This window comes from Chlorocebus sabaeus, chromosome 17 (assembly GCF_047675955.1).
Source record: "Chlorocebus sabaeus isolate Y175 chromosome 17, mChlSab1.0.hap1, whole genome shotgun sequence".
Lineage (NCBI taxonomy): Eukaryota > Metazoa > Chordata > Mammalia > Primates > Cercopithecidae > Chlorocebus > Chlorocebus sabaeus.
In genome coordinates this window covers 28,514,135-28,536,133 of record NC_132920.1, presented here as the reverse complement: position 1 = coordinate 28,536,133, position 21,999 = coordinate 28,514,135, and the positions used below count along the sequence as shown (strand labels likewise).

The 21,999-nt window shown below is 41.4% G+C and overlaps 2 non-coding genes across 2 annotated transcripts; both read left to right on the top strand.

Annotated features, from left to right (window-relative positions):
- Window positions 1-12,832: 12,832 nt before the first annotated feature.
- On the top strand, window positions 12,833-12,906 carry TRNAF-GAA (transfer RNA phenylalanine (anticodon GAA)). The gene has a single exon. It is a non-coding gene; the product is annotated as a tRNA-Phe (tRNA).
- Window positions 12,907-18,625: 5,719 nt separating this feature from the next.
- Window positions 18,626-18,697, top strand: TRNAA-UGC (transfer RNA alanine (anticodon UGC)). Its single transcript has one exon. It is a non-coding gene; the product is annotated as a tRNA-Ala (tRNA).
- The last annotated feature ends 3,302 nt before the right edge of the window (window positions 18,698-21,999 follow it).

Genomic DNA, 21,999 nt, shown 5'->3' with positions numbered 1-21,999 from the left:
GACAAAGTGAGATTCCGTCTCAAAAAAAATAAAATAAAATAAAAATTTCTCAAGTTTTGCAATAAGGCTGTGCTAACTTTTAATATAAACTGGGAAGTTTGTATCTTTACTCTGAAACATTTTAAATAGGATAAGATCTTGTAATCATTCCAGAATACACAGCCCTCTCCTGATCAACTACTACCAAATCTTCAGGAGTTTTTGTATTAACTCCATTTTGTATTCTAAGCCCTGTGATAGATTTTAAAGATCCAAAACCCTTGCTAATCCTAATGAACGTGTGAGCTGAAGGATATCGCAAGAATTGGGAAATCCTGGGTTTCCGATATAATGTCAGGCCACCTCTCTCCCTGTTAAGTGATTAGGAAATTTTCAGTGGAGAAAATAAGTTCCAAAAGTCATTCTTTCTCAGATTAAGATGTCTTGGGTTTCAGTTTACTTCTTTAAAGAAAGATTCAGAGCTAGTACTGAGGAACCACACTTTCTTGATGTGGGAAATAGATAATTTTCTGTTCTGTTGACATTTTTTCTCTCTTCTCTTGTTTTCAACGTACAGTTCCACAATGTCTCTTTGCCACTTATACCCACTGTGGAAGGAGAAAATTATTCACAGGCTTCAATCATGGGAATCAATTTGCAAAGGAATATAGTAAAAGTGTGAGGAAGAATATCATCAATTATTACCATTGCTTTATGCTAGGGCTCAGGCCCAAATGGAAATATTTTTTTCTGCTCCCCACAATAGAGTTTAAGGAAATCCACCTCTAATTTAAGGTAGAAATGGATAGGATGCAAAAACCAAGAGTTTAATATAATCCTATAGCTTTATAGGAAGTATAGGATGGAGATTTCAAAAACATCTTGGGACAACGAAAACAAATGACATATGAAAGACAGAAATACTTCTTTGAGGGCAAACAGTGCCTATCTTTGGCCTGGGACAATAGTGAATCATTTTAAGGTACATTATAGATGAATTTTGGAAATTCAACTATATTTTATTTTGGGGTTATATATTTCAATGAGATCATATTTAAAAAATTTTTTCTACAGGCAGAAATTAAGAACCTCTTTCAAAAATCAGCTGGGCATGGTGGTGGCCACCTGTAATTGCTGCTACTTAGGAGGCTGAGGCAGGAGAATTGCTTGAACCCGGGAGGCGGAGGTTGCAGTGAGCCAAGATCGTGCCACTGCACTCCAGCCTGGGTGACACAATGAGACTCCATCTCAAAAAAAAAAAAAAAAATATTAAGTACTTCTGAGAGGAATGAGGACGTGGCCATGTGTGAGACCTTGGGTGAATGTGTGGGAAGTGGCAGGTGGGCAGGACCATTGGTTGCACAGTGACATGGAAGCAGACACTATTCATTAGACCATGTAGTCAATCTGACTCAAAAGGTAGAGCTTTATTCTTTTCAAATACATATTTAATTGAAGAAAAAATATTATTTAACCTTTACTGTCTAGTTCAGGAATTCTTTTTTAATATTCAATCAAGGTGGGAGACTTACAACAGTGTAATCAAACCTCCCTCTCCCTGTCAACAAATCAAGATGTAAATACCAAAGAATATAGAGTGTGAATTCAATTTCTAGATTATCATATAAAAGTTCCTTACGTGAAAACTATTACTCCACCCTTTTGATCTGTCAACTTTAGGAAAACAATACTCAACCAGTTACTATCTTCTCTCTGGTTCTAGATGCACTAGAGATGTCTTTCGCATGTCTACAGGCTCCCTGAACAGAGTAATTAGGTATGAATGAGTTCTATCTCCTGAGATAAGTGGTTGGTTCATCAGAAAAATCTCATATATTTGGAACTCATCCTATGTCTCCCCATGCACAGATATTTCTGAATGCTTACAGAAACTTAATAAACAATTCTCACAGTGTTCTCTGTACCTTGGGGCAAACAGAGAAAAAAAAAAAAAGAAAGAAAGAAAGAAAAAGAAACACCTCCTTGTGAAGAACTTCGGGTAATCTAACTGGTATCTTGGTTTCTTCAGGTGCAAGTCAGAGAATAATCACATGATGACCCTGGAAACTTTCACATCATCAAACAGCCTACATAACTTTCCTCACATCCTCCCAGCACTTTCACGTACCCCCCACCACACACACACACACCCCAGAACTTGTAGAGTTTTTTGGGTGACACATCTCTAATACCCAATTTCAGTGAAACCTGCCATTTATGTTTCCTCTTACCTATTCCACTATCCCCATGAGCCAACTGAGAGAAATTCTGCCAAACCATAAGGTGGTCTCAACTTCGAAAGGGGCTCAGTGATATACTTACCAATATAGGTAAAGTCATACACATGGAGGATGAGAATGAAGATGAATGAGAAAAGATAATACCTACTGGGAAACTGGCAGGAAATGAGACTTTCTGGGTCTTTTGTGAAAGTTTCAAGTCCATGGCGATAACCAGTGTGAATTCCAGGGTTGAAGATTATCTAGGAAGAAGTTCATTTTTTTGCTTTTCACAACTATCAGTAAATAAGTTCCTGATCTTCATATCTCAAAGGACACTTTGAGTTCTCATTGTACTCACACTTTATTGGTGCCTTCTACTCACTCCCACCTCCACGTATTCAGGTCAGAGCACTGGGCTGAGTTCACTGTGTTTCATCAATGGGCAGGATCCTAAGGAAGAATATAGTAAGTTCAACACGTTCCCAAACAAACTCGCCTCCTACTCCTAATATCTTATTCATTCCTTCAAAGAACAATAAGCCTCTCTATTCTGCTTTTTTTCCTCCTGTTTGTTGAGGCTTTCTTTTACGGATTCCCCACTTTCTGGCTTGCTCTATAGATCCAATAAGTCTTCGAATCCTGTGTCTAGCTACCTATGAACGTGCTTTCAAAATTTCAAAGTTTTTCTCCATCCTTGAATCTACTATTTACTTCATGTCGTGAACATTATTCTGGACTACTCCATGAACCTCCTCAGTTGCCTTCATGCTGTAATACAGTCAAGAACCCCTTGGCAATGAATAACAAGTTGCATGTGCTTTTATTCTCACCTCGGGTTTTCTCATCAAAGTTTTGCTCTTACCATTCCTGAGGAGCAAACGGCAGTAGCAGAAGTGTTTTATTCAGGAAAAAGCTGGTCAGTTATCTAATGCAAGTTTCCAGTATTTTGTGTTCCATTTCAAACTTTATTTGCCAAAATTTCAATATCCCCCACAGCTGGGGGTCTTCTAACTTAAAATGGTCACAAATCCTGCTTCTACACCCAACACTTAGTGCTAAAACAATGAACCCAGGAATGGTGACCCACAGAACAGAGTGAGATATTCCTTTATTTTTCATTTTATTTAATTTTTTACATCTTTAGATTGGAGAAATACCTTTTTAGGGTTTTTTTGGTTTTTGTTTGTTTGTTTGTTTTTTGAGACAGAGTCTCACTCTGTCCCCCAGGCTGGAGTGCAGTGGTGCCATCTCAGCTCACTGCAGCCTCCACCTCCCAGGTTCAAGAGATTCTCCTGCCTCAACCTCTGAGCAGCTGGGATTACAGGTGTGTGCCATCATGCCCGGCTAATTTTTGTGTTTTAAGTAGAGACAGGGTTTCACCATGTTGGCTCGGCTGGCCTCGAACTTCTGTTCTTAAATGATCTGCCCGCCTCCGCCTTCCAAACTGCTGCGATTACAAGCACGAGCTACCGTGCCCGGCCACCTTTTAAATTTTAAAATTATTTTTTTATTTCCATATTTTTATTGTTTTCAGATACTGCAATAGTACTTGGAGGACCACACAAATATCTCTTGGCATGAGGAGATGTAGTTCAGTGATAGTACGTGTGTCTTACATATAGGAGGCCTCAGGTTCAGCTCCCGAGCATCTCCAATGGTCATTTTCCAAGTTATTAATACCACTCCTCAGTACAATGCACACTCAGGTGTCTTACTCTCTTTTCGTTGCCTGCCACATGAGAAGTAAACACGTGACTCAAGATGTTAATTTATTTTTTTTCTTGAGTTTTTTTTTTTTTTGTACTTTAAGTTCTAGGGTACATGTGCACAATGTGCAGGTTTGTTACATACGTATACATGTGCCATGTTGGTGTGCTGCACCCATTAACTCCTCATTTACATTAGGTATTTCTCCTAAAACTATCCCATCCCCCTCCTCCTACGCTGCAACAGGCCCCGGTGTGTAATGTTCCCCATCCTATGTCCAAATGTTGTCATTGTTCAATTTCCCACCTATGAGTGAGAACATGGGGTGTTTGGTTTTCTGTCCTTGTTATAGTTCGTTCAGAATGATGGTTTCCAGCTTCATCCATGTCCCTACAAAGGACATGAACTCATTCTTTTTTATGGCTGCATAGTATTCCATGGTGTATATGTGCCACATTTTCTTAATTCAGTCTATCATTGATGAATATTTGGGTTGGTTCCAAGTCTTTGCTATTGTGAATAGTGCCACAATAAACATACATGTGTGTGTGTCTTTATAGTAGTATGATTTATAATCCTTTGGGTATATACCCAGTAATGGGATGGCTGGGTCAAATGGTATTTCTAGTTCTAGATCATTGAGGAATTGCCACACTGTCTTCCACAAAGGGTGAACTAGTTTAGAGTCCCACCAACAGTGTAAAAGTGTTCCTATTTCTCCACATCCTCTCCAGCACTGTTGTTTCCTGACTTTTTAATGATTGCCATTCTAACTGGTGTGAGATGGTATCTCATTGTGGTTTTCATTTGTGTTTCTCTGATGGCCAGTGATGACGAGCATTTTTTCATGTGTCTGTTGGCTGCATAAATGTCTTCTTTTGAGAAGCGTTTGTTCATATCCTTTGCCCACTTTTTGATGGGGTTGATTTTTTTATTGTAAATTTGTTTAAGTTCTTTGTAGATTCTAGATATTAGCCCTTTGTCAGATGAGTAGATTGAAAAAGTTTTCTCCCATTCTGTAGGTTGGCTGTTCACTCTGATGATGGTTTCTTTTGCTATGCAAAAGCTCTTTAGTTTAATTGGATCCCATTTGTCTATTTTGCCTTTTGTTGCCATTGCTTTTGGTGTTTTAGATGTGAAGTCCTTGCCCATGCCTGTGCCCTGAATGGTATTGCCTAGGTTTTCTTCTAGGGTTTTCACGGTTTTAGGTCTAATATTTAAGTCTTTAATCCATCTTGAATTAATTTTTATATAAGGTGTAAGGAAGGGATCCAGTTTCAGCTTTCTACTTATGGCTAGCCAGTTTTCCCAGCACCATTTATTAAATAGGGAATCTGCTCCCCATTTCTTGTTTTTGTCAGGTTTGTCAAAGATCAGATGGTTGTAGATGTGTGGTGTTATTTCTGAGGGCTCTGTTCTGTTCCATTGGTCTATGTATCTATTTTGGTACCAGTACCATGCTGTTTTGGTTACTGTAGCCTTGTAGTGTAGTTTGAAGTCAGGTAGCATGATGCCTCCAGCTTTGTTCTTTTTTCTTAGGATTGTCTTCACAATGCAGGCTCTTTTTTGGTTCCATATGAACTTTAAAGTAGTTTTTCTCCAATTCTGTGAAGAAAGTCATTGGTAGCTTGATGGGGATGGCATTGAATCTGTAAATTACCTTGGGCAATATGGCCATTTTCACAATATTGATTCTTCCTATCCATGAGCATGGAATGTTCTTCCATTTGTTTGTGTCCTCTTTTATTTTGTTGAGCAGTGGTTTGTAGTTCTCCTTGAAGAGGTCCTTCACATGCCATGTAAGTTGGATTCCTAGGTATTTTGTTCTCTTTGCAGCGATTGTGAATGGGAGTTCATTCATGATTTGGCTCTCTGTTGTCTGTTTTTGATGTATAGGAATGCTTGTGATTTTTGCACATTGATTTTGTATCTTGAGACTTTGCTGAAGTTGCTTATCAGCTTAAGGAGATTGTGGACTGAGACGATGGGGTTTTCTAAATATACAATCATGTCATCTGCAAACAGGGACAATTTGACTTCCTCTTTTCCTAATTGAATACTCTTTATTTCTTTCTCCTGCCTGATTGCCCTGGCCAGAACTTCCAACACTATGTTGAATAGGAGTGGTGAGAGAGGGCATCCCTGCCTTGTGCCAGTTTTCAAAGAGAATGCTTCCAGTTTTTGCCCATTCAATATGATATTGGCTATGGGTTTGTCATAAATAGCTCTTATTATTTTGAGATACGTCCCATCAATACCTAGTTTATTGAGAGTTTTTAGCACGAAGGGCTGTTGAATTTTGCCAAGATGGTAATTTCAATGTTACGTTATTTAGACTTTATGAGCCTCAAAACCACTCAAGGCAGTTGGCAGAATAGAATAAGCTTGTCGTTGATTAGTTTCCTATGGCTGCTGTAACCAATTATCCCAAATTAGGTGGCTTATAACAACAGAAATTCATTATTTCACACTTCTAGAGGCCAAAAATCTGATATGAGTACAGTAATGTGCTACATGTTGACATTTTAGTAAACCACAGACCGCATATCCTATGGTGGTCTTATAAGATTACAAAGGAGCTGGCCAGGCACAGTGGCTTACACCTGTAATCCCAACACTGAGAGGCCAAGACGGGCAGATCACCTGAGGTTGGGGGTTTGAGACCAGCCTGACCAACATGGTGAAATTCCCGTCTCTACTAAAAATAAAAAATTAGTCGGGGATGGTGGCGCACACCTGTAATCCCAGCTACTTGGGAGGCTGAGGCAGGAGAACCGCTTGAACCAGGTAGGCCGAGTTTGCAGTGAGATGAGATCCCGCCATTGGAGTTCAGCCTGGGCAACAAGAGCAAAACTCTGTCTCAAAACAAAACAAAACAAACCATCTGCTAAATTCTAATAAAAATTGGGGAATTTGTGTCTTTGTCTCAGCCTAGCAACATTTAAAATGGAATGGGAACCATCTGAGAAACACATATTGTCCAAATCTTGACATCATTTCAGAACACTATCTTGCCTCTTCCTCATCTCAACAACCAAACAATCAGCAACAGTGGAATCTATATGTGTGTGTGTGTGAGTGTGTGTATGTGTGTGTATGTATATTTATCTATATATGACAAAAAATATTTCTCTAAACTATTTGATAATGATTTTCAGACATTATATCTTTTTATTCCTAAATACTTCAATGTGTATTTCTTAAGAATGAGGTCAATTTCTTACCACAGCACAATTATCAAGTTTAGTGAACTTAACATTGATAAAATAGTATTATCTAATATACAGTCTATACAAATTTAAATCATATCAATAAAATCTTTTATAGAAATTTTTCTCCCAGACTAGGTGCCATTTCAGAATCACACATGAATCTAGTTGTTTTGACTTTTCAGTCTCCTTCACTTTGGAACAGATTCTTAGTCTTCTTGTCTTTCACGACATGAATATGTTTTTGAAGAGCATATGCCTGTGGTTTTGTGGAATGTTTCTTAATTTGTGTAGCCATGGTTAGATTCAGGTTATGGAAATGTCACAGAAATCATGTTACCCTCTATCACACCAAGAGGCATGTGATGTCAGTTTTTCTCATTATTTATTATTATTATTATTATTGAGATGGAATTTCACTCTTCTTGCCCAGGCTGGAGTGCAATGGTGCGATCTTGGCTCACCACAACCTCCGCCTCCCAGGTTCAAGCAATTCTCCTGCCTCAGCCTCCTGAGTAGCTGGGATTACAGGCATGCGCTACCACGCCCGACTAATTTTGTATTTTTAGTAGAGATGGGGTTTCTCCATGTTGGTCAGGCTGGTCTCGAACTCCCAGCCTCAGGTGATCCCCCCCAACTTGGCCTCCCAAAGTGCTGGAATTACAGGTGTAAGCCACCATGCCCGGCCCAAATGAGGATTTTCTAATTTTATCCTTACTTCCACATTTACCACTTGGCATACAACTGTAAGGAAAATCTTCCCATCTTCCATATTTATTTGTTTAAGTTCCCAAGATTGATAATGACTTATTGTCATCATTAATGCTCAAAATGTGTCAGATTTGGCCATTTAGATCCCTTTCAAGCTGGCTTCTGTGTCCTTTTAATCATACCCATCAATTCTGAGCACCTACATTCTGGCACAGCAAGATATCTTAGGTTCATCTTGTAGTTTCCCTGGCACAGTCCTGGAGTCAGTGTAGTTGACACTAGTAGCTACTTTCTATTAGTATGGCTGGTTCCTTTTAGTAGGGAATGGTATTTGAAAATCAATATATAGAATTATCTTTGCTCATTGCATCTGAGGTATCATTTGTTCTAGTCCCAGTTAGCAGAGAGATCTGTGGAGAAATTTTACAATTAAGTGTATAACTTCATACTGATGCCTCTAATTCCCATCATCACCAATAGGACTATTCTTTACCATCCTCCTTTCCCACAATGAGAACCTGGTTCCAACAACACACAGGTGCACACAATTTCATTTTCCCAATCCTAAAATTCACACAAAATATCAGAATTGCTGTCGCCTTAGCATTACAGAAAATATTCCTGATACATAGAGTTTAAGATTTGCTTGCTGTTCTTTTTCTTTTTACAATGAGAACAATGTGTAAACCATTTTCTTAGGTCAATTTTTTCCTGAATTTTCAATGTGGTTATGTTATACTTTTGAAATGCAGTTAATTTGCTCTATTTGGAAATAGATTTGCTGATCCCAAATCAGGAACAGTGCTTTTCTTTTTACTGTTAAGGTACCTTTTCGTGGTGTAACCGTGCCTAAGAGAGGGGGCACTCAGATAAAGGGAAATCAAAAACAGTGGAATTGGAAACACATGGTAATTGTCTTTATGACATAGAGCACATACTCAGATAATGGTGGTCACCAGTGTTCCAAATACACAGGAGTTATGAGGGGATATAGCTCAGTGGTAGAGTGTGTACTTATCATGCACAAGGTCTTGGGCTCATTCCCCAGTACCTCCAGAGATCCGTTTTCTTCCTGGTGGCACTGTAAGAAGAGCTCCATGACCTTCCCCAGCTGTCCAAAATTTCCTGCCTTGTCAAGATATCTGAATTGACCTCTACATCTCTCTCTCTCATACAGAGAGGTAATTCTTGTTCATTCACTTAAGGTTATTTGCTGCTTATGATTATCCACCTATTCTTTCTAAGCAGTCCCAGCAGTCACAAAGGTGAACCACGCACTATGGAAGCAAGTACTATTCCTGGCCATCCAGCCAATTTCTAGCTGTAAATGAAATAATCAGAAACCACAGAACTGTGTGGCTTAAGTCCTTTTGTGTGTGTGGTGTTTGTTTGTTTGGTTTTTTTGAGACAGAATTTCGCTCTTGTTGCCCAGGCTGGAGTGCAATAGTGCAATATTGGCTCACCACAACCTCTGCCTCCTGGATTCAAGTGATTCTCCTGCCTCAGCCTCCTGAGTAGCTGGGATTACAAGCATGCACCACCATGCCCGGCTAATTTTGTATTTTTAGTAGAGATGGAGGTTTCTCCCTCTTGGTCAGGCTAGTCTCGAACTCCCAACCCCAGGTGATCCATCCACCTCAGCCTCCCGAAGTGCTGGGATTACAGGCGTGTGCTACCATGCCTGACCTTGTGTTTCTTCTTCTAAACAAGGTTGCAGAAGCCCTACAAGCTTTCACTAAACGATTTCACTGCCAGTGGCTGAGGACCTGATATGCTGGTGGTCACTATTTCCATTAGAAACCCACAAACTCTAAAACTTAATGTAAACTATTTAACTACAAGCATACAATAAGTGGCAAACATAATGACAAATGACAAAAAGACCACAGTCACTTCAGCTGACATTTGGTAGGGGGAACATACTTCTCTGGGTCCTCTAAGGAAGTTTCTGCCCTGAGATGCAAGCACTCTGAACTCCAGGGACCAAGACCAGTATAGGGTAAGGCTCATTTCCTTGTTTTCCATAAATAAAAATAATGAATGAACTTTTATTCTCCCAATCCCAATGGATCCTTTTCTACTGGCTGCACTTATTCTCCAGGAATAACCTCTTTCTAAGCTACTGAACAACCCACACCTCCAGATTAGAGCTCTTTGCACAGTTTCTGATGCTGGTATCACAGGGCTAAGCAGAAATCCACGAGGGGATACTCTGCAAGCATCTCAATACTATCTCGTTGAAAGGAATTTTCCTTTTATTTTCAGCTGTATTTCATTTAAACAAAAGATAAAAAATTAAGTTACTAAACACCCGGAAGGCAGAAAAGCGATCTCTCTCTCTGCATCTGTAGAAGCCAAGTAAGCGAGTGGGCATCCTATGCATCCTTTCTTTTATTCACTTTCTAAACGCTGTAATGGTCCACCACCTGCCAGGTGGTCACAAGCCATAGCTAAAGTCAATTTTGAGGTCAACCCACTCGACTTGTGAGGGATTCACCTATATTACCTCTGCAACTGTAAAAGGACTAAGAAAATGGTGGCTGCACACGTAGTTAACACCGGGTGTACAGCGACTTTGCCTTTCCGTAGCCGCTGTGCGAATCTGCAGAGTCCTTTTGAGCCAAGAGGTGGACGTGAGGAGTAATGAAGCTCATTTCAAACGCCAGGAGGAGTTTCTTCAGGGTGAAGTTGACTTTCTATCGGCTTCATTCTAAAGGAAATATGTGGAGCAAACGAACGGGAACTTTCTTTCTCATCTTTTGCATTTCAAGCAAAGCCTAATAAAATTAGACGTTTCCACTGTCGTGCTCAGTCTCGAAGCTGTCGGCGGATCCCGCTTCTAACTCTCAACACAGGCACGCAGGAAATCGGGAAATCCCTGCAGCTCCCTCAGAAGCTACAGTATCAGCCGTTCCGTAACCACAAACAAAAAAACGCAACATCACGTGCTCCCCCAAAGAGCCCAGACTATCTATCGAGCGACGGCAAGAGCGGCGAGGCGCTCGCGAAGCCGTGGCAGTCTGGACAAAACGAACTAGGTCTCCTTCCTAGTCGAGCCTACTTCCCTAGGGACAAAAAGGAACCTCTCTTCCCTCATATCCAGAGGAAGCGACGGAGAGAAGCATGCTTAGGCTCACTCTACCATCCCGTCCATCCAAGTCCTAATAATCTTGAGGATGCTTTTCCTTGCCCTCTACCCCTCTCCCTTTTTGTGTTTCTTTCTCCACTTCACCGCACCCCGTCTCTTCCCTCTCTCCACCAGCTGGCACTCGGCTCCTCTCCACCTTCCCTCCCGTTTACTTCTGAATGAACTTTTCACAATAGTACAGTGCACTCCTAGAACCATTTACACACATTTTAAGCACTGTGTTGAGATTTATATATGTAGCCACTGTTTTAATTTCCACATCACTTTCCACTTTTTTTCACTTCTCTATATGCTCAACTTCAAACATTTCTGCAGCATAGGCTGAGGCTGCGCCCAGCTAGGGAGAGACGTCAGGCGGCGAGGATAAACCTAGAGGAATGTTGTCTCCTGCCTGGGGAGGCTCAGGCCTTACAAGAGGAAGAGCAAAAAAAAAAAAAAAAAAAAGCCTGTAAGAGAATCTAAATTTTTTAACAGAAAGCCTGGACTCTCTCGGAATAGGAGACCGAGTTTGAAAACTGTCCAGACATAGGGACGGTTTTATTAAAATTCAATTTGCAAGTCGTTGTTGGCTGTAGTTATTTCCTCATTCCAGAGAGGATTGTTTCAGAAATTCGGTAAACTCTGAAATTGTTTCTAAGTTATTTAACAAGAGGAGTCCAATGTTCTCACACTTTTGAAGTTATATAAGAATTTCTAGGCTGAGATGGGAGAACTGATTGAGCCGGGAGGCGGAAGTTGCAATGAGGGGAGATTGCCACTGCACTCCAGCCTGGCAGAGTGGGACTGTCTCTCTCTTTCTCTCTCTCTCTCTCTCTTTCTCTCCTTCTCTCGCTGGAATCTTCTCTCTCTATATATATGTATTTTTATGTTATATAATATTTATATCATAATATATTTTTATTTTTAATTTTAAATTTATATATTTATATGTATTATATATATTGCGTGGTCACACTAAAATAAACATATGCTTGCCGTTTCCACTCCCTGGGTCTCCGTACCACCTAAGGTGGATGTGTTAGCACTAGACTGGTAAAAGGACGAAAACAGAGAAAAAGAATTGGCTTGCTCAGGATTTCTTCAGTTGCAAGCTATAAACCTACTACCACGTTAACGTGTCCAATAATCTTCTGTTCCTTTTTGGCGTGTCATTGAAGAACAAGACAGAAAACAAAACAAAAAAGAGCCAAAAGAAGAGAAAAGGAAAAGTCTAGATAATTTCATTTTAGTTTTAGATAATTTCCCTTAGTTTTCTGAGCAGTGTTTCCATGGTGACCAAGCATGGGAGCTTCTTCCTGATCTGACCTATTCCTCGCTTTTTCTTTTTTTCTTTTTCTTTTTTCTTTTTTTTTTTGTTTAGAGACGGAGTCTCACTGTCGCCCAGGCTGGAGTGCAGTGGTGCGATCTCAGCTCACTGCAACCTCGAACTCCCTGGTTCAAGTGATTCTCCTGCCTCAGCCTCCGAAGTAGCTGGTACTATAGGCCTGCGCCACCACTTCTGGCTAATTTTTATATTTTTTGTAGGTGGGGTGTGTTTCACCACGTTGGCCAGGCTGGTCTTGAACTCCTGACCTCAAGTGATCCACCCACCACAGCCTCCCAAAGTGCAGAGATTACAGGCGTGAGTCACCGTGCCCGGTTGTCTCGCCTTTTCTTTCCCGTCTTTTGCGGGGGAAAATTGGATCCTATTTTCGGACATAAATTGCAGCAGAACTTGTATTTTTGGATTGTCGGGAAGGTGAGTGAATGACGGGTGATACTGAAGACAACAGAATTAGGCATTGGAAGATACACTGACCTTACAAATGGCAGTTTTTATATTTTGAAGAAAAGACTAATGAAACAAACCTAGGGTAGCCGAAATAGCTCAGTTGGGAGAGCGTTAGACTGAAGATCTCAAAGGTCCCTGGCTCAATCCCGGGTTTCGGCAGATGTCTTTTGGTTTTTGCATAGTTGTCTTTCCCTTATACAACACTTGCACACCAATTCCAGAGGTCTATATATAACTCCAATTTTTTGGCTGTTTTTTGAAAATTCCATAAAGGTAATGTACATATATATGTATGTATATTTGTATCACTCTCTCCACTGAAATCTTCCATGAAGTGTTAACTGATGGCATGTAAATTATTTAAAATCTTAAATCTAGAAAGTTACTGATTTTAAAATCTAAGAAATTCCAATATGCTGTAGACTGTGGCAATTACAATTCATTTCTGATTTGATGTTATTTATGTGTGTTGGGTGGGGGTGTTTTAAATCACAAGAAATGTGAAGAAACCTGTAAAAGAAGAACTATGTGGTGGTGGTGGTATATTCAAGAAACATTTTGCAATTAGAAACCCTTTGGTTTGTATCTTGAGTCACCTCTATAGCTCTGCAGTTAAACTGCTGGAAAAATAACTTTTGTTTTGTTTTGTTTTGTTTTTCTGAGGCAGGGTCTCACTCTGTCACCCATACTGGAGTGCAGTGGTATGATCACAGCTCACTGCAGCCTCAGCCTCCCTGGACCCAAGCGATCCTCCCATGTCAGGCAGGATCTGATACTACAGAAATGCAACAACAAGCCTGGCTTTCTCTGTCTCTCTTTTGTACTTTTTTTTGTGGAAACTGGGCTTCACTATGTTCCCCCGGCTGTTGTTGAAATCCTGGGCTCAAGCAACCTGCCGGCTTCTGCCTCCCAACGTGCTGGGATTATAGGTGGGAACCACCACACCAGACCTAATTACAGGAATAGTTTAAGTTTCTTACTGACAGGACATTTCTTCAGCCTGGAACCCTTGTCTAGAATTTCCAAATCTTAAGTTATTTCTTTGTTGGTATCCAGGAAAGAATAAAAATAAGTATTTTTTTTTTTTTTTGGAGACGGAGTCTTACTATGTCACTCAGGCTAGAGTGCAGTGGAACGATCTCAGCTCACTGCAACGTCCACCTCCCCGCACAAGCAATTCTCCTGCCTCAGCCTCCCAAGCAGCTGGGATTACAGGCATCCACCACCATGCCTGACTAATTTTTGTATTTTTAGTAGAGACGGGATTTCACTATGTTGGCCAGGCTGGTCTCCAACTCCTGACCTCGTGATCTGCCTGCCTCAGCCTCCCAAAGTGCTGGAATTATAGGTGTGAGCCACTGTGTCTGGTCAAAAATAAGTATTTCTAAATTAATTATTCTGTCAAACATTCATGAGGGGCTCTAGAATACTGGAAATGAAAGCAAATGGGCAGGAAAGTCAAGACTCAGGTGCATGTGCCCCATTTTCCTTTTCTTACTTCAACTCCTCTCTTGAAATTCTGTGTTGAGATAATGGGCCTTTTTTATCCTGGGGTTTTTTGTTTTTTGTTTTTTTTCATTTGAATATCTTTTCTTCTTTCAAATTGGTGTTTCATTTTCAGTGTTATTTTCCTCTTACTCCTGCATGCTGTGTGAGGAGACAATAATCTATAGTACTTCAACATCAGAACTGCAGCAAATTGTGAAAGGAAAATTGGTACCAAATAAGAAGCAACCTCAGGGTGGGGACACTGACTGTACAGGAACTAGGAATCAGATACTTTATCCTTTAAGTCACTGATGCTTTCTCAACTCAGAAGCTTGTGTTTTATTTCAGTAAGAAATATTTGATAGGCTGGGCGTGGTGGCTCACTCCTGCAATCCCAGCACTTTGGGAGGCCAAGGCAGGTAGATCACCTGAGATCAGAAGTTTAAGACCAGCCTAGCCAACATGGTGATACCCTGTCATTACTAAAAATACAAAATAATAATAATAATAATAATAATAATAATAATAAATTAGCCGGGTGTGGTGGTGGATGCCTGTAATCCCAGCTACTCAGGAGGCTGAAGCAGGAGAGTCCCTTGAACCCGGGAGGCAGAGGTTGCAGTGAGCCTAGATCGCACCATTGCACCCCACCCTAGGCAACAAGAGCAAGACTCTGTCATTTAAAAAAAAAAAAAAGGAAATATTTGATTACACAAATGATAGCATTAAATGTTTTCCCTCCTAGCACAGAAATGATTCCTTTACATTTTGTTGAAATCGAAGGCCTAGGGTAATTCTAAGCATGATTTGTCTCTCATTCAATACCTTAAAAATGAGGCTAATAATGATTATGTAAAATGGGATGTTGTAAAGGTCTAAGGAGATCATGCATAGAAATGCATTTAGTCAAGTCCACTCATGGTGTGAAACCTAATTACTGGCAGGCCATGTTCCATGTCCTTTGGCTCTGGGATTCTCCCAGAACAGCACCTAAATAGATAACATTGTCTCTAGACAATGCTGTCCAATCAAAAGATTATACAAGTCTTAGGCCGGGCGTGGTGGCTCAAGCCTGTAATCCCAGCACTTTCGGAGGCTGAGACGGGCGGATCACGAGGTCAGGAGATCGAGACCATCCTGGCTAACACGGTGAAACCCCGTTTCTACTAAAAAATACAAAAAAAACTAGCCGGGCGAGGTGGCAGGCGCCTGTAGTTCCAGCTACTCGGGAGGCTGAGGCAGGAGAATGGCGTAAACCCGGGAGGCAGAGCTTGCAGTGAGCTGAGGTCCGGCCACTGCACTCCAGCCTGGGTGACAGAGCAAGACTCCGTCTCAAAAAAAAAAAAAAAAAAAAAAAAAAAAGATTATACAAGTCTTCTACTTTAGCTTCTGGGATAAAAAGAATTTTTTAAAAACATAATACAAATCTTAAACGAGAGCCACTTCTGTAGTTTTAAATTTTCTAGTAGTCACATTTAAAAAATAAACAGGCAATACTTATTTTATATCATTTTTAAATAATTTCAACTTTTAGCCAGGCAAAATGGGTCATACCTGTAATTCCAGCGCTTTGGGAGGCCGAGGTGGGCAGATCACCTGAGGTCAGGGGTTCGAGACCAGCCTGACCAACATGGTGAAACCCCATCTCTACTAAAAATACAAAAATCAGCTGGGTGTGGTGGCACGCGCTTGTAATTTCAGCTACTTGGGAGTCTGAGATAGGAGAATCACTTGAAACCTGGAGGAGGAGTTTGCAGTGAGCCCAGATAGCGCCACTGCACTCTAGCCTGAGACAGAGCAAGACTCTGTCTCAAAATAATAATAACATTAATAATAATAATTTCAACTTTTATTTTAGATTCAGGGGGTACATGTCCAGGTTTGTTACATGGGTATATTGCATGATGCTGGGGTTGGGGTGGGATTAATCCCATCACCCGGGTAGTCAGCATAGTATCCAATAGTTAGCTTTTCAAGTCTTTCCCCTTCTCGCCTCCTCCTCTAGTAGTCCCCAGTGTCCATCTTTTATGTCCAGTTTTACTAATATATGTAAATCACCTTGCATGTCCTAAATATTGTTTTAACAAGTAATCAATCTTAAAATTATCAGTGAGATATTTTATGTTTAAAACATGATACAACATCTGGCCAGGCGCGGCGGCTCCTGCCTATAATCCCAGCACTTTGGGAGGCTGAGAAGGGCAGATGACGTGGTCAGGAGTTTGAGACCAGCCTGGCCAGCACGGTGAAACCCCATCTGTACTAAAACTACAAAAAAAAAAAAAAAAAAAAAAATTAGCTGGGCAATACACACGCCTGTAGTCCCAGCTACTCAGGAGGCTGAGGCAGGAGAACGGCTTGAACCCGGCAGGCAGAGGTTGCAGTGAGCCAAGATTGTCCCACTGCGCTCCAGTCTGGGTGACAAAGCGAGACTCCACGAAAAAAAAGAAAATTACATCTTTGAAATCTGGTACATATTTCTCACTTTCAACACATCTTAACTTGGACTGGACAATTTTCAGTACTCAATACCCATTGTGGCTAACGATAACCATATTGGACAGTGCAGATTTAAACATATACTTTACATACTTTTAGGTTTTCAAAATTGAGTATGTATAACAGAGTATGTATGTCTTCAAAATTAAATGTTTAATTTCTCAGAAGAATGCTGTGTTAAATGAGCTCATCCTACAGATTATATGCAAAAAACATGTTGTTGGTAGATAGCCTGAAAATAGCTACAGATACTTAATTATTTAAAATTCTCCTATTTTTATCAGGCAACCTTCTTATTATGAATTCCCAAGAATCCAATAGACGGCCAAGTTTCTCTTGGTGTAACATAACATAAAGATGAAGGAGTTTCTGCAAACTGTGCTAATATTGCTTTTACAGCATCAAAGAGCCAAGATAATTCTTCCCATCATTTACATGCACACACAGACAGAGTTAGGCAGGCAAACACACATGAATACACATCAATTTTGTATATAACAATTTTCTAGTTTCTCCTTCAGTGAAATCTATCACTCAGTGTTTCCTATTTTTGTTCTAGAAATCCCATTAGCCAACTGAAAAGCCAAGTCTGCCATACAACTTGCAATCTGCCAGTTGTTAAAGGCATCAATGTTATTTTATTAACATTGGCAAAGGCTCGTATGTGGGCAAACCAGAATGAGAAAGAGTTAATAGTCACTAGAAATTTGGTGCTGAGAAATGGGTTTTCTTCTCATCTTCTTATATAGTTCAAAGGACACACAATAAGTCCCAAGATTCAATAACTTCTTAGGAACAAACTTGTTTGTTGACTACAAATATCACGAATAGGTTTCTGATTTCCATATCTCAAAGTACACTTTTTAGTCTTTATCCATCCTCCATGTAATGTGTCTACTACTACTAACGCTTACAAATCCCAGGCTGGAGATGGAGTTAATTGCCTGAGTTCTCTATGTAACATCCTCACAAACGTGCCCCACAGATACTTTAAATTTAGTATGAGCCAAACTAACTCATCTCCATCTTCCAATCTATCTCCCATTCCTAAAAGCTGTTAAAACCTCTCCCCTTTTCTGCACCTGCTTGTGTTTGGCAATAGACTTTGTTTTTTTAAACCATTCTTCAATCCTGTTGGTATTTATCTTCGGTCTTATTCTCATAACTCAACCCTTCTCTCCAACCCTATAGCTGTTTTTCATTCATGCCTTATGAATCCCCTTCCCTCCTCTCTTCCCCTCCCCTCCCCTCCCCTCCCCTCCCCTCCCCTTCCCTCTCTTTTGCCCAGGCTGGAGGGCAGTGGCGCAATCATAGCTCCCTACAACCACCAACTCCTGAGCTCAAGTCATCCTCCCGCCTCACCCTCTGGAGTACTTGTGAGTACAGGCGTAAGACGCCACACCAGCTAGGGACCCTTATGAAAACATGCTGAGTGCATCACTCTCAGGTTTTCTTCTGATTGTGGCTTTCCTCCACCAATCTTACCTTTAATATTCCTATTGAGCAAACAACAATTATGAAGCGTTTTAGGCAGGAAAAGGCTGAATTTCAATGGCTTCGTGTGGTATCTGGAAGAAATCAAAAGAAACATAAACCAGAACTTGATTCTTGCCAAGCATAATAGAAGGAGACCCGAAGAACTCAATGTCTTGAAACCACAATGGAAACTTTTTGTAGTTATTACCTGACACTTTTCTAATCTTTTGTTTTTCTTTTCAAGTCCTACATAGTATTCTAAAGAATCTGTATCCCCCATTAGTACCAAGTATCTCCTGCTCAGAATGGCTCTCCACACTCCATAATACTGACCACTACTACCAGCATGCTCACGGAGAGTCTCAGGAAATGAAAATTACCTCCTGGAAATTATTATGAACAGGCCTTTAAGCAAGGGGGTGTAGCTCAGTGGTAGAGCGCATGCTTTGCATGTATGAGGCCTCGGGTTCGATCCCCGACACCTCCAAGTGATGGTTCTGTTCTGGCAGTTCTCAAGCAGCAGATTTCTGCCTTCTCACATTTTTCTATCCTATTTCTGCACAAATAGACAGTAAAAATGTAGCCCAAAGCGCAGCCTCGAACTATCTCCACTGGCTATGCCGTGAGCCTCGACATTACCTAAGGCGATTGCGACAGCAGAAGGAAGACGAACAAGAAATAAGGCGGAAAGAAGAACGGAATTGCAACAGGGTCTCTGGAAACCAAACAAAAGCGTGCACATTCACAGGCGGCTCGCGTTCGCTCCCATTTTGTACTATGATTAAAGAGACGCCAAGACAAAGGAGAAGAAGGAAGAAAAGCGCTCTGCAGGCATTTTGTTTTTTAAAGTTATTTTTGTTTTCTGGGTTAAAGAAGAGAGCGAAAGCCTCTGTCCACTGGTTTCTCCACCAGTCTCTCCTTGTCGACCTGAGCAGAGAGCGCAGCCACCAGTGTGATCCGGTACTGAGACAAGGACTGCTGTGGCTCTCCAGCCGCTTGAGATGGGAGTGGCAGGACGCTGGACAACGGAACGAAGACTATAGGGGAATTAGAGGCCTTCAACGTGCGAGGAGCAGAAACCAATACGGATCAACATTCCGTACTGATATTCCATAAGATTGATTTGTATTCCTGTATTTCCTCAGTCACTCCGTTTTCCTCGTTACAATAAAATATTGCCTGGGAACTTCTGGTAACAGCAAACGGAGGCCCCATATAAAAAACTAGGAAAAGATTTTCTGTCACAGTGGAAAATACATGCAGACTAAAAGGTAAGTAGATCACAGGTATGTTCGGCACTTCCTGCCGTGGGAAAAACCAGACAAACATTTCATGTTCTTTCTTGATCCATCTGATTACATCTGCTTTTTTTGGAGAGGGAACTCCCAAGAAATCCTATGCACTCATGATACCTTTTAGGGTTTCCAGTGATGTATGATTTCAAAACTACTGTTCTCTCTGTACGTATTTCCTGTTAAATTAAAGTGTCTTTGAGAGGCAAGAGAGTATGACGTTTGTTCCTAGCCCACCAGCCTATCAGGTGGCATGATAGATACACTCTATGAGGCTGACATGACCTTACTTGCTTCTTTTGTCCAGTGAAAATATCTATAACCAGCATTCAGGAGGGGTACTGTCTGGAGAAATCTGCTTAGCTGAGGACTGGCCATGTGTGTGCCTCCAGACCAATCATATGTTTGTTTTGAGATACATTTTTTGGAGGAAGGTAATACACACATGCCATGTATTTTCTTTTTGTTTCATAGTTTTTCTTCTTTAATTTCCTGATATCCATTGGTTTTCTCCAGGCAAACGGTGGCATGTTAGCCACAGTGGACACTGCACAGGAGAGCAAAGGGTGGGGGATTTGGGTGCTGCAAGCAGAATAATAAATTTCAGGCCAACCTTAGGTCTGTTGAATCAGAACTGCTGAGTATGGGGCTCAGCCTCCTGTGTTTGAATAAGCCCTCAAGTGACTCTGATGCTAAAGTTTGCGAAGCACTGCTCTAGAAGTTTCAGAAGGTCCCAGGGTCAGGTACCTGCTGAGGAGGAAGAGTTGGTACTGGAGTTCCCTACCTATTCTCAATCAAAAACTCAAACCTAGGAAAGCCAGTGAGTATTGTATTCATCTTATGTCAGGGCTGGGGTTTCATTTACCATTTCTTTGACCTTTTGAATATTTTAGGTAACTTTTCATGTCACCCACAACAGACTGATTTTCCTCTGGAAGAACTCACAGGAATTCTCTTGAACCAAGAGACTCTTTTGAGCTGAAATACCTGGAGCTTTCTCAAGCTATTTGGGCCCTTCAATTTGAAACCCAGGCTTGGACGATCCTAAGCCCTATGACAGAGAGTAATCATTTTCTCTCCACCTTCAGGGTGGGGACTAACCCTCAGGGTTGGGAGTACTGCTGTCTCTTCAGCCCCCACCAATTCTACCAAGGTTCTGGTTGTTAAAATCCAGTGTATGCATGAAATGTAATAAAAGTATCTTCACAACAGTAAGTAGAGAGTTCCTTGTTGTGAGTAGACCATTCCTCTTCCTCCTTGGAAAAAATTCTCTATCCACTTTCTACGTTTTCTCGTTTGTCTCTTCCTCTACACACACACCTCAGCTGCTGCTTTATTTCCACTTGTCTCATGTAAGGATCTCCTTTTATGTGGTAACCTTGGCTTTTCCCACTGTTCATGCTTCCACGAGTTGGATGTAAGTAATATAGGAGCACACTGCAAAAGTGTAGGTGGTATTGTCCAGAAAGGAACCCGAATTTCAGAGGCTTGCTGATGTAGAAGAAAGCCAAGATATTAGACTCATAGAGCTTCCCTCTGCTAGGTAGGTTGAAATCTGGACACCCTGAATTCCGTAAAAACAAGGTAATACTCCTTCTGAAAACCCTCTTAAGTTTAAAATATACTGGGACTGCCCTACCTTTCTTGTTTTCCATGACTTGTATTCCAAGCTTGACAAGCTAAAACAGAAACAAAAGCAAAGAACACTCTTCCTACCTATAACAAAGGGGCTTAAGCAGGAGGGTCTCTCTTTCTGGTTCAACACTCTTCCTTCGCGAACAGTAGGGATTGGAAATAGGCGACTTCTCTGTCCTTTCCTCGGAAGCCACCAATACCACCCACCTGTACCAAAAACCTGTACCCGTGATCCCCAGTGTCCGAGTCAGTAAAGGAGCTGCGAGGCATTCTCAACGCCGCGACTGCCTTAAGCAAAACGAGAGAGATTTTGCGGGAAAGTGTTTTCAGTTCACTTCTACAGGGAATGAGCCCTCTCGCTTATCGCGGACACCGAGGAAACGCAGCGGAGATGGGCTTCCGGGCTGCACTCCGCCTCCCGGCCCACCCAGATCCTCTGGCAGCCTCGGGCGCTCGCCCACTTCGCTTCTTCTCCGACTTTGCCGCCGCCGCCGTAGGTTGCGCATCCCACCGCGTCCCTGCTTCCCTCTCCAGCTCTTTTCGCAGGCGGTCCTCGTTCTCTCCATCCGTCATTTCTTGACTGTCAGAACTGTAGCAATAGAGTCCCAAAGACGAAATCCATGCTGAGTTTCGAGATCACGGTGCTGGCCCAGGCGCTGGCGAGGGTAAGGACGGGCAGCGACCCACGCTCCTGGGTCTTCATTTCTAATAGCTGGGAATTCCACTTTCTCACCTCCTCACCTGCACCTAAATCCCCCGAGGCGGTACTGACCCTTCTGTTTTAGTATCCACCTACGTTAACACTTGATAGAAGAGTGCAGCCCTTGAAGGAAGAGGGAAAAGAAACTTGCGAAGGGATAAT